The following is a 12,285-nucleotide window of genomic DNA, read 5'->3' as shown; positions in this document are numbered from 1 at the left end:
GGGCACACCGCTTGGGCAAGTTCGCTACGAACCGACCTTGACCAGTTATTGCTAGCTTTGCTTCATTTAAAGATAAGCAAGCTGTTCATTCAAACACGAATAAACTAAAGAACTCCAAAAGAAGCATTTCGGAAGATTTTTCTGATGCTGTTAGAATGAAAAAAAAGTGGTTGCTGGAATACAGCAAGGTAAATAAAAAAAGCAAACGATACAGTACGCCCTAAATTCAATTACCTGTACTTAAATGGCGTCAAGTATATATTTGACCAATCGCTAGGCGGCCTAGGCCAAGTAAGGCATTGCAATAGAATGCCTTGTGTCCGGGTTTACCCCCGCACTCCCAGTTCGCTGAACCATCAAGTAAGGCATGTTGACTGACTACGGTCGGCAAATAGGTCTCTGCTTTCAGTGTTGATTGTGAACTGCCAGAGCATTAGGAATAAAACGGACGAGTTTGCTTCTCTTCTATAGACATAACTCAGCCATCCGTGGTGCTGGGAACCAAATCCTGGCTGGATGAAACCATTAGTGATACGGAAATCTTTCTTGAAAAATATATTTTTAATCTGAGGGATCATAACTGTGACGGAGGTGGAGTCTTTATAGTAGACGAAGAAAGTGCTTAACAGTGCAAACGACAGGAGGGGATAGAAGAGACGAGGACAGAGCGCTGAGTTCTCAAGTATATATGTAGCACCAACCAGCCCAATCAAGCACCTTGTTAAAGTCTTTATAGTAATAGATGAAGCAATTAACTCTAGCGTACTGCAAATGAAAGTTAGTCACAGCGAGGCTGTCTGGGCTCTGATTAGACTTTCAAACGGCAAAACTGCCTCTCTGTGTTCGTTTTATCGTACACCAAGCAGTACAGCTAATGGTTTGCATGAACTAATCGATGCGGTTGGAACTGTCAAAACGGAATACATGATAATAGGTGGTGACTTTAACCTTCCTGAAGTCAATTGGGCTCAGCAGGGGCTCAAATCGAGCGGGCAATCAGTTAACCAGAGCGATTATTGAACTATGCGGAACTTATGATTTAACACAGATGGTCTTGCAGCCAACACGGGAAAACAATATATTAGATCTCATGCTTACGAACCCCACCATGGCTGTAAAGTCTACTCTTGTACTTCCAGGCATTAGCGATCACGTTGTTGTTCACCGCGAGTACAATTTACGGTATTCAAAGGTTGCAAGTTGCGCTACATGACGAACTTACAGCTATCAAAAATCCCGTGAAAGCGATATTCAAAGTTCTTTTAATGCATATTACGATGTTTTTGAACCTTTAGCGGAAACCGAAAATGCACATGATTTATGGGACATATTTAACTCGATTTATGTGATTGATATGTGCCGTCATGGCTAATGACACCACGACGCAGCAGAAGCCATGGCGCACAAGGGAAGAGCGGAGCCTAGCCAGAAAGCGAGCAACTGCTTACACTGCTTAGAGAAAAGCACCATCATCGAACTTGAGCAAAAAACTTGAGCTAATAACCAAGGAGATGAAAAGTGCGGTAAACATAAAAAAAAACAAGTTCTTCGGTTGTTTTGAAATAAGGATTCAAAGAAGTTTTAAAAAACTATGGCAGCTATATTCAAATTGAACTGTAAGGATGCCGCGTACATTCCTCCACTCGAACTTGATGGAAACATACTTCATAGTGACATTGAAAAGGCTACAAACCTTAACCAATACTATAGCTCTCTTTTCACTGGCCGCTAAACGTCAGTGCCCTTTTGGCAGAATCCTATGCAATTGTAGAGCAAATGGATGATAATGTTTTTGATCTGCGGGGTATCCAGAAATCGTTAGAGAAATTATGTGCCTCAAAGGCCACTGGCCTGGACGGCCTAGAATCTGCTTTACTATTTATGTGTGCACATACGGTATCAAAATATTTGATTGTTATCTTTTCAAAGTCACTGAACGAAAGTGTCTTCCGGATGATTAGAAAATTGTTTACGTTGTGCCTGTGCACAGGTCTGGCCCGCACAATATTGCATCAAACTAACGGCCAATCTCACTTACTTGCATCGGCTGTAAAATTATAGAACAAATCCTTTTTACAAACATTATGAATCACTTGATTAATTATTCATGCATTGGACAACGGGTATATGGTTTACTGTTCCTACTTGCATTTCCGTAAAGCGTTTGATTTAGTTTCTCATTCATTACTAATTCAGAAGCTATCCTGGTACAACATAAACTCTTCTGTTACCGAATGGATCAAAGCATACTTGAACTTCCGACGTCACATGGTAGTATTAAATGGAATGCAGTCCGATCAAGTGAATGTTACTTCAGGCATACCGCAGGGCTCAGTGCTGGGGCCGCTTTTTTTTTCTTATCTACATGAATGATTTCTGTTGTGGTATTTGCTCCAGTCCTCGTATGTTTGCAGATGACTGCGTATTATACTGGGTCATTCATACCGTAGACGATTGCACTGCGCTACAAAAAGAATTAGATTTGATTAGCACCTGGTGCAATACCTGGCACATGGACATAAATGTGACAAAATCTGTGTATATGTGCTTTTCCAGAAAAAATGTAATGTTTTTAGTTACACTATTAATGCAGAACAACTGGCACAAGTGTTCGAGCACAAATATCTCGGTGTATACTACACTGCAGAATTATCCTGGCGTCATATTGAGTATGCTACACGCAAGGCTTCAAGTGTTCTCGGCTTTCTTAGAAGAAATGCAAAAAATTTGCCACTTGCCGCCATAAATCTCTTGTATAAAACCAATGTTATACCAATACTTGAATACGCTTGTTGCGTCTGGGATCTTTGGCAGCAGGAGGACATTGAAAGGATTGAAATAATACAAGATTTAGCTGTGAGATTTGTTCATGCCATATATTCCCACCACTTTAGCATATCAAGTGCAAAGAAAAGCCTTGGATGGGAGAGTCTGCAGCAACGTAGGCAATACTTACGGCTAAAAATTTTTCATAGTATATTTCATTGTAACACTGGTATTAATCAGGATCATTATTTGCATATTCCTAATTACATATCACCCAGCCTTGATCATGCCTATAAAATCAAGGACATAAGATGCAGGAAGAACTACTTCAGGATGGCTTTTTTCCCCCCCGATCAATTCCCGAGTGGAATAAGCTGCCTCAAGACATAGCCACCATTATATCCCCTGATGTATTTGCTTCCTCTCTGCAGGATACGTATCGTCAATAGTCCTAGTTATCCTCTGAGGTGTATTGCTTTTGTGTTTTGTACTGATTGTTTTTTTTTTCTTTTTGTGTAAATGGCTACGTACCGCTGTATCTGTACTAAGTACCCGATTTTGTTATGACTATGCTAGTATTTACCCCTCCCTCTGTAATGCCGAAAGGCACTAGGGGTATTGTATTAAATAAAAAAAATTAATAGATAAGGCTAAAACTAGAGTACGCTTCAACTAGTATGTGACCCTTATCACGACAACCTTTTCAATGAATAAGATGAAATTAGAGTTAGAATCTCTCCTAAATATACATCTCTGTCAAAATGTTATAACATCGCCTAGGCGAGTTACGCCAACATGTGAATCTGCATTAGATTTGTTCTTAACTAACTTTGATGTGTCTTCTGTGAAACCTGGTGTTTTAGTATACGCAATAAGTGACCACTTACTTGTGTTTATATTCATTGCTAGCGCAGTTGAAAAACAAAAACAAGTACATCAAGCGTTCTCTTATCGGCTCGTAAATACTAACACCCTGTCTGTATTCCGAGAACGTCTTGCCAGTACCAAATGGGATGATGTGTATAGAGAAAAAAATGCAGATGCGGCTTATGACAAGTTTATTCAATTATTTATGGAAATATACTACGCATGTTTCCCGGTGAAAACTTTAAAGCAGACAAAGAAATGTCGCAAACCGTGGATAGATAAGCACCTGCTTAAGCTTATAAATAAAAGAGGCCGGTTGTACGGCTCATTTATGGAAACTAAATCGCCAGAAGCTTTAAAAGCATTTAAAGAATACAGGAACTACGTTACAAAACAGTTAAGATTTGCTAAGAAGCACTATTACTTTAATCTCTTCAGTTCATCTGCAGGATGCCCTGATAAAATTTGGAGGACACTTGCTTCAATAACTGGGACTGCGCTTGAAGAAACTACCACAGTCCTAAAAGACGGCAATGAACTAAAAGGGGTTGATCTTGCTAATGCTTTTAACGATTTTTTTTGTCCCTTGGTCTGGCATGTGACGGTACTGACCTTTCGTACATGAACCCACCTAATGAGCAGTCATTATTTCTAAGAGGTGTTACAACACAAGAAGTTATTTCTTCATTTTTGTCATTAAGTAACAGCAGGGCCACAGATGCATTTGGTATTCAAACGGCGCCGGTAAAATTCGTCATAGACATATTCGTCATCTTGCCTAGAGTACATTTTTAATCTATGTTTGTCAACAGGCGTTTTCCCTCGTAGCATGAAGACGGCAAAGGTGACAGTAATATTCAAAAAAGGCGACGAGAATGATCTTTCAAATTACCGCCCTGTATCAGTGTTGCCTGATTTTTTGAAAGGTTTAGAGAAAGTTATTTTAGCGCGGTTTTCTTCGTTTACTGACCACTTTGGTAGCATAAGTCCTGCACAGTTCGGTTTTCGTCACGGAGGAAGGAAAGGTAAGGAGAGGCCCTGACATCACTCGTTGTGAAGCCGCGATGAAGCCGGAAGTCAGCCATATTGACTAGGCAAATTCTCCTCTCTTGTTTACACATGAATGCGAAGCAGAAGGCGCGACTCCCTCTCCGGCTCGGAAAGCACGTGGGCTGCGCAGCGCGTGTGTCGTGACGATCCAAAACTAATGGAACTGGGCTCATCACTCTGAGCCAGCGGGACACCTTCAGCGAAATCGCTTCGTCCGAGTAATAACAGCTCGCCGACAACGAAGCAACTACGAGAGAACGCGCGCTGGATGCACCGACAACGGCGAGTGCTATCACGTCATTAATTCAGCAACTGTACAGACACAACGATCGGTCGTGCGCGTTCTACGGTTGCATTCCGCCACGCGGCCGACGCAGCGTCCTGCCACTGTGTCCGTGTTCCGCGTGAAACTCACCGGCGTTAGCACTCTGCGACCGTGGTGACTTTGAGCACGGTGCTAGTGACAGTTGAACGTGGTCGCTGTTACGTTGAGATTACATGCAATGCTGGTGGAGAGTGTACCAAGCGGAACAGAAAAGGTGTTTTAATACGCACATGCAAGTTGTTACTGTACACACACAACACGAAACTACGTATGTGCACATGGTCCTCACGGCGTCTTGCTGGGCTCAACAGCATCGTCCGTTGTCACAAGCAGGAGCACTGCTCAACCGTCACTGATATGCAAGGCGTTCGTCGTCATTCAGCTTCGTCATGGTGCCCAATGCAATTTCGCTGAACACTAACTGCTTCATCCGCGTCATCCGCCGCACGACACAAGGATATCACTTGTTCTACGCACTGTTGAAACGCCGTGATGGACGAAGGGATTTGTAAACGTTGCTAAGAGTAATGTAACAGCCAGGAGAACACTGCGTAACCCATAACGCGGCGCAGAGCACAGATATTGTCCGCCACGGCTCAGTACGAGACCTGGGGAGGCACACATTCCGCCGCCAGCCGCGGCCGCTCACTGCTAGTATAATTCTATGCACTATACTGCTAGACCAGCTCCACTGCGCAACACGTAACCATAGCAACGCCGCCGTTGTGCCTAGTGAATATGGCCGCCATGATGTCATTTCCGCCACATTTTTTACGCCCTGCGCCAGCTGGGCATGCCCTCTCCTTACTTTTGGTTTTCGTAAAAACAGCTCACCTGAATTAGCCCTAATGACCCAAAAGGAGTTTATATTGCAAACATTTGAGGAAAAGAAAATGGTGCTTGGAACTTTTCTCGATTTTTCCAAGGCCTTTGACCTTATCAGTCATGATGTTTTGCTTAAAAAACTTCATCGCTACGGTATTCGCGGCGTAGCTCACTCTCTTATTACGTCCTACCTTCAGCACAGAACCCAGTTCCTAGCTATAGCCGGGGACCAATCGGAGTTGAAATATGTAAGAACCGGCGTCCCACAGGGGAGCATATTGGGTCCGTATCTCTTCATATTGTACATCAATGACATAGTCAATGTTGATTCCTCTGTTAGGTGCGTAATTTACGCAGACGACACAAGTCTGTTTTTTGACGGTGACTTAGGTGCTGAAATGTCAAATCGAGCCAATAAGACGCTTGCAAGTATACAAAAGTGGGCTACAAGTAATTATCTTAAGATTAATGTAGAAAAAACAAAGGCAGTGATGTTTCATCCACGTAACAAACAATTTCAACTAACCACCATTAAATTAAATAATACTGAAATAGAAATACTATCGTCTTTCAAATCGCTTGGCGTATATTTCTCTGCAACTATGTCGTGGAATCGCCAAGTGAATCACTTAGTAAATTATCTAGAGCAATAGGTACTATGCGTCGCCATTGTAACTATCTTCCTACATCCATTAATATGATGTTATATGATTCAATGTTTCTTTCCCTAGTTCAATACGGAATTCTAGTCTGGGGGACAACTTCAGCTGAAAACATTCACAAGCTGGTGGTATTACAAAAAAGAGCAATACGCCTTGTCTGCAGGGTGCCATATCTTTGGCATACTGCTGCTTTGTTTACAAAGCTTAGAACAATAAGAATTGAATCTTTGTACACATATAGGCTATGTCGCATGTATAGAATGGAAAAAATTAAGAATGATAACTCTTTAACAAAATTGGCATCCTTACAGCAACATAATTCTTTTTATAAGTTTCGTCCTTCCGAGCCTTGGATTGTTAACAAAAACAGAACTACATACGGTTACCAAATGCTACAATCCTGTTTACCTACTGTGCTAAATCAACTACACAAAGAAAATGGTCTCAGTGTATCAGCTCTGTTGCTAAAAAAGCTACGCGACGTATTTATGTGATTGCTTGTGCTGCTAAGGGCTTATTTGTTTGTCCTTTTTTCTGTCTTTAGCACTTTGCTTATTTTTTCTCCTTTTTTTCAAATTTTTCTATAATGAATTTGTTTATTTATTCCGACCATGGATGTTTACTGTTTTTGTGTTTTTTAAGTTAGTTCATTCATGATGTATACCATGTTTTTGTGTGACCGCTGTGAAGCTGCCCAGTGTATGAGGTGGCCAGGTTCCCCTCAAGCTGCTCAATGCAGCTTTTTTGCCTGGTCATCCTTGCAACTTTGTTGTTGTGAATAAACAATTCAATTCAATTCAATTCATTGAGCTAATTCAAAATAACTCTCTTTAATTTACTCTATGAGACTACAACTGAACATACAGCGCATCTTTAATGAAATCACCTCTGCATCTCGAATCATTAGCTTCAGGACACAAAATTTCTCGCTTATAAGTTTTAATAAACTGTTGCACTATCCCATCTTACATTCGTTATTCATGTCACGACCATATTACTATTTTTCCCACCGCATTGATAATCAACACAAAGTTAGAAATTGTGCGTGTAACACCACATGCTTTTCAAAATCATTCGTACCTCATATATCATGGGATCGGAATGACCTTTCAGCTGATATTGGGGTTGTTAATGAGACGTTTCAAGATTGTACAGTAATAAGTGCTTGCATGAACTAATGTGACTCAACCAATTTAAGGCAGACTATTAATGCTGCACATGTCAATCTCATCATACCATTTAAGTGAACCTGCAGTTTTGTTCTATACTGTATTTCACATTTCCAGCTAATTGTGTATAAGCAAAAATTTTAATTTCATTTTTTATTTACACAAACTGCAGCGCTAATTGCGCTATAGCAGTAGTGGGTACAGAAGGATGCACAGCAATATACCTAAAAACCACGAAAATCACGCCAACAGGTAACATAATAATGTCCTGCGTGCATAAAAGGCTAAAGTAATACAAAAATATTAGAACATGGAAAAAAGAACAAACAAATACCATTTACAAATAGATCAGTGTATTTCACATATGTGTTCTGTAATTCAGCTACAAAATTTTGCGATCAGTGTATTTCACACACACGTGTTGTGAATTTTGGCTACGAAACTCTGCGATGGGCATGAACGAATGAATCCCAGTCTTCGATGAAACGGGGGAAAAATCTGAACTTGAACATACTATAGTAACTTAGAGACACCAATTTGTGACATTATAGGTATAATCGTCCCAGTGTGAGCAGCCTGAAGTAAGCTACATTAGTTGTATTTGAGATCAAATTCATATTTAATAATATAGGTTACCTGCAATGGATACTTGACGAAAGTGCATACCATCATGTATGAGTTGTGATATCATTGAATTTGCTGTCAATGCACGAGCACAATTCAAGCATGGTTTTAACACATCTGCAATGTGGAAATTGCATTTTCTTTCATAAGGTTGCAGCTATGTTCTCCAAGAACATTAAGAAAGTTTTGCTTGTAACATCTCTAGTTTGTGTACGTCCTGCTTATCTTAAGACACATTGTTCCAATTCATTTTAAATAGACTGACAAATTCAGTTTTGCTAAAAGACACATGTTACTAAATTGTTTTTTCGGTGTTTCCATCGCAGCCTATGCATGCACCTCGTACAAACTGAGTGAGAAAGAATTCTGGACAACTGATATGCTTTGGCCACAAAATAACACACACAAAGTAAAGAAACACTAAGCAACAAGCGCAAGCTGCCCTTCCAACTAAAGTAGACCAGGTGCAAATCCAGACTTAGGTACATTGGGACTACCGGGCACTGTATTAATGAACGGATTAGGGACCATGAATTAAATTTAATAAAAGATGTCTTGGCGCATTTGCCTATGAATTGTAAAGCCTGCGGGTGTGCACCACGTTTTAACGAGTTTAAGATTCTAGGTAGAAGTAGGCATAAAACCGCGTCAGTTGATGGAAGCATATTACATTAAGAAAAAAGGTGAAAGTTGTATCAGCGAACAGTCGGTGACGTTGTGCTTATCGGAGAAGAGATTGTTCGATAGCTGGATAGCGTAAGGCTGTGTGAAGACTGCACATGTCTGTATGTTGTTACTTAAGTCTGGATTTTCACCCAGTCTACTTTAGTTTGAAGTGACACTTGTGCTTGTCGTTTAGTGTTTCTTTACTTTGTGTGTGTGTTATTTTGCGGCCAAAGCCTGTCAGTAAGCAAGTACCAACCAGGCCAACAATCAGTATTGTTACAATTCTGGACAAGCCTGTCATCAATGGTGGCTCGTGGAAAAGTTGGCTACTGAAAGTTGGCTGCTGAATGCTGCTCTTGACATCTGTTTCCTATGAAAAGGGAACTTCATTGAGCCATTGGTTGCTGTTTTCAAGTAGCTCGCATGTTCAGGATGTTCAAAATTAAGCCTTTTGTATTTCTTTAAAGAAAGTCAGTGCTGTAAGTTGTGTGTGTATAAAAGCCACCTTTGCAAATAGCTAAGTGTTCAGGGGAACATTATAGGATACAATAATGAACTTATTAGTGACTGCAGCAGGCAGCCATGCGCATATTAAAAATTTGAGCCAGTCACATTCATACATAGGTTATGGCATGCCTGTGCTGACATGCTGTGCTCAGATATCCCACTGGAAAGTTTAGTTGTGCATGGAGGACAGTGAGCACTAGCACAAAGCTACTACTCCCTGAAGTGCCGCATGTAATCTGACCATAGGTCGAAGCTATAAACAAACATTATAATGGTTACTGTGGTATTGCGGCGTGGTGAGCCGCTATCACGGAAGAGAGAAACTCGTACACATGACTGCCGCCATGGGCTACCGACGACTGCCGGTGTTTATTGTACGGTGGACTTATATACACGACAAACAAGTACATAGATCACAGCGCCATCTCTGGTGGCGTCGCAGAACCAATACGAATACACAACATATTCCCTCTCTTATCGTTTTTTTAAGTTGATTAGTAATTGTTAGTACGTGTTAGTGGAGAGGCATTTCATCTATATACAATAAGCATGGAATATTTACACAACTGTACACTCAAAATGCCAAAAACTTTACACCAAAATATACACTCAATTGCAGCAAGCACACGCGTTCATGTCACTGGATCCACTCTAAACGTAATCCATAAATCTTCGAGGTGGTCGTCTTGTCCTCGCGGGTAGCTCCCGACGAGAAGGCAGTTGTGGAGAGGGTGGAGAAGAGACAGCCTGTTGTGTCTCTTGCGATGCTACACAAGGGCTGCACAGAACACTAGGCACTGCACTGAGGGGGGTACCGAGTGGCACTGCTGATTGCCCACTGTCACAAGGCACAGTTGCAGGGCTTGAAGGCTGTGCTGGGTGAGCGTGAACATCTGGCGTTTGGATGACTGGGTGAGGCTGGGCGGCCTGTGCAGGAACCTTGCTCAACTCGGAGGAGTTCCATGTTCGCCCATCGTCTAGGCAGAAAGAGGCTGGCCCTTGTTGTTCCACCACCTTCCGAGAACGACTGACCGAGAGGTCTCCTTTAAAAGAGACTGCCCACTTCTTCACACGGACCATGTCTCCAACTGCTATGTTTGGTTTCTTGGCTGCACGGGGGAAGTCTGTGTACATCTTGCTGTATTTTTGCTTCTGCATTGGTTAGAGTGCGCGAAGCAAACGCAATGGTCAGGGTTTTCTGACCGTCCACTTGCTGCAAAACGGCACCTAGCCCGTATGCAGAAGCATCAGTTGCGACAGTCACTGCAAGAGCTGGGTCAAACATGTGCAACACCTCGTGGGAGGCCAGAAGAGTCTTCACTCTCTCAAAACTTGCTTGGGCGGCTGTGTCCCACTCAAAAGGTATTTCTTTGCGCAGCAGTCGAGGCATAGGCTCGACTTCCTCGGTTAGCCTAGGAATGAACTTTGCGTAGTATTCGACAAGTCCTAAGAACAACCTGGTGGAACAACGAGGGCCAGCCTCTTTCTGCCTAGACGATGGGCGAACATGGAACTCCTCCAAGTTGAGCAAGGTTCCTGCACAGGCCGCCCAGCCTCACCCAGTCATCCAAACGCCAGATGTTCACGAAAATGATGACGTTCCACTCGGACGTTGACAGTGGTGGTGAAGTAGTGTGCCAGTGTGTCGACGGCAACGTCATATGGGTTCGGAGGGCTTGCGGCAGCGGTGTGCGCGGACGTCTGTTTTTCCGTGGCTTCAGTTGAAAGTGGCGGCTGGGGTGGGGGCAGTGCCGACAAGGCGTCGAAAATCCGTTGGCCCTCGGGGCCCAGGCAGTGAAGCAGGAGCGCGCGACGGCGGGTTGCTGGCCACTCGTCGGCGCCGGACGCGAGCACGAAGTTCTGGAACAACCGGAACCAGCGGTGCCAAGGAATCGCTGGCGTGCCCGGAGTCTCGAGGAACGGCGGCGGGGGAGATATACCGGTGGCCATCCTCGTCCCCAATGTGGTATTGCGGCGTGGTGAGCCGCTATCACGGAAGAGAGAAACTCGTACACATGACTGCTGCCATGGGCTACTGACGACTTACGGTGTTTATTGTACGGTGGACTTATATACACGACAAACAGGTACATAAGGTCCCTAAATGAAACAAGGTAGCGTCACTCATTGTTCTCGAGCCGTCCTGCTCACTCTCTCGATTACTCCTCTTTTTCTCTGCCATCCGCGTCTGTAATTTGCAAGATCACGTGCATTACTTACACGTGATCTTGCAAATGGCTGGTGGTGTTATTTATTATTATGCAAAAGGTTCAAAACGAGTACGCATACGCATATGGCTCCAGCCGGATTCTCGCCGTGACCAAAGACAAAATCGTAGCCAGAACATAAACTGAAGAGGAGGAGCGTTTCGGTATGCGCTAAGTCGACCAAGATTGTTTCGCCATGCTCGTTCAATGCAACATCTGCGTTTTTCAGCAATGCTGCGTTGCCGTAAACAAAAGAAAATGGTTTCGCTCTTTTCAACTTACCTCGTGCTTTCCGAGATGAAGCGCACCATGAAGCGCAACTATGAACTATTTCACGCGAATGTTTTCGTGCAACTCCGTCAACGTATGTCGACGCGGATCTGCGAAGCGAGTTCACTTGTCGGTTTTTATTGAAACGCCAGGGGCGCGTCTAATGCGTGTCTAGTGCATGCCAGTTGGTACAAATACATGTGGGTATGCACGTATACAGAACAGCTGTAGGTTGTAATCAACGCACCTTCAGAAACATTTCACTCTTGACCAGTTCCTGCTTGAGCCGAAACGCCCTGCTTCGAGACACCTCACCAGTAGAACTCTCACTTTTCAGGAAGTTCCCA

General features: G+C 43.0%; 1 pseudogene; it reads right to left on the bottom strand.

The window, feature by feature from the left end:
• LOC119181187 (uncharacterized) overlaps positions 1-11,411 on the bottom strand; it is a 146,013-nt pseudogene extending 134,602 nt beyond the window's left edge.
• Between the last annotated feature and the right edge of the window lie 874 nt (positions 11,412-12,285).

This window comes from Rhipicephalus microplus, unplaced genomic scaffold (genome assembly GCF_043290135.1).
Source record: "Rhipicephalus microplus isolate Deutch F79 unplaced genomic scaffold, USDA_Rmic scaffold_14, whole genome shotgun sequence".
NCBI classification, from domain to species: Eukaryota; Metazoa; Arthropoda; class Arachnida; order Ixodida; family Ixodidae; genus Rhipicephalus; species Rhipicephalus microplus.
The sequence above is the reverse complement of the archived record's forward strand: the minus strand, read 5'-3'. Positions and strand labels throughout refer to the sequence as shown.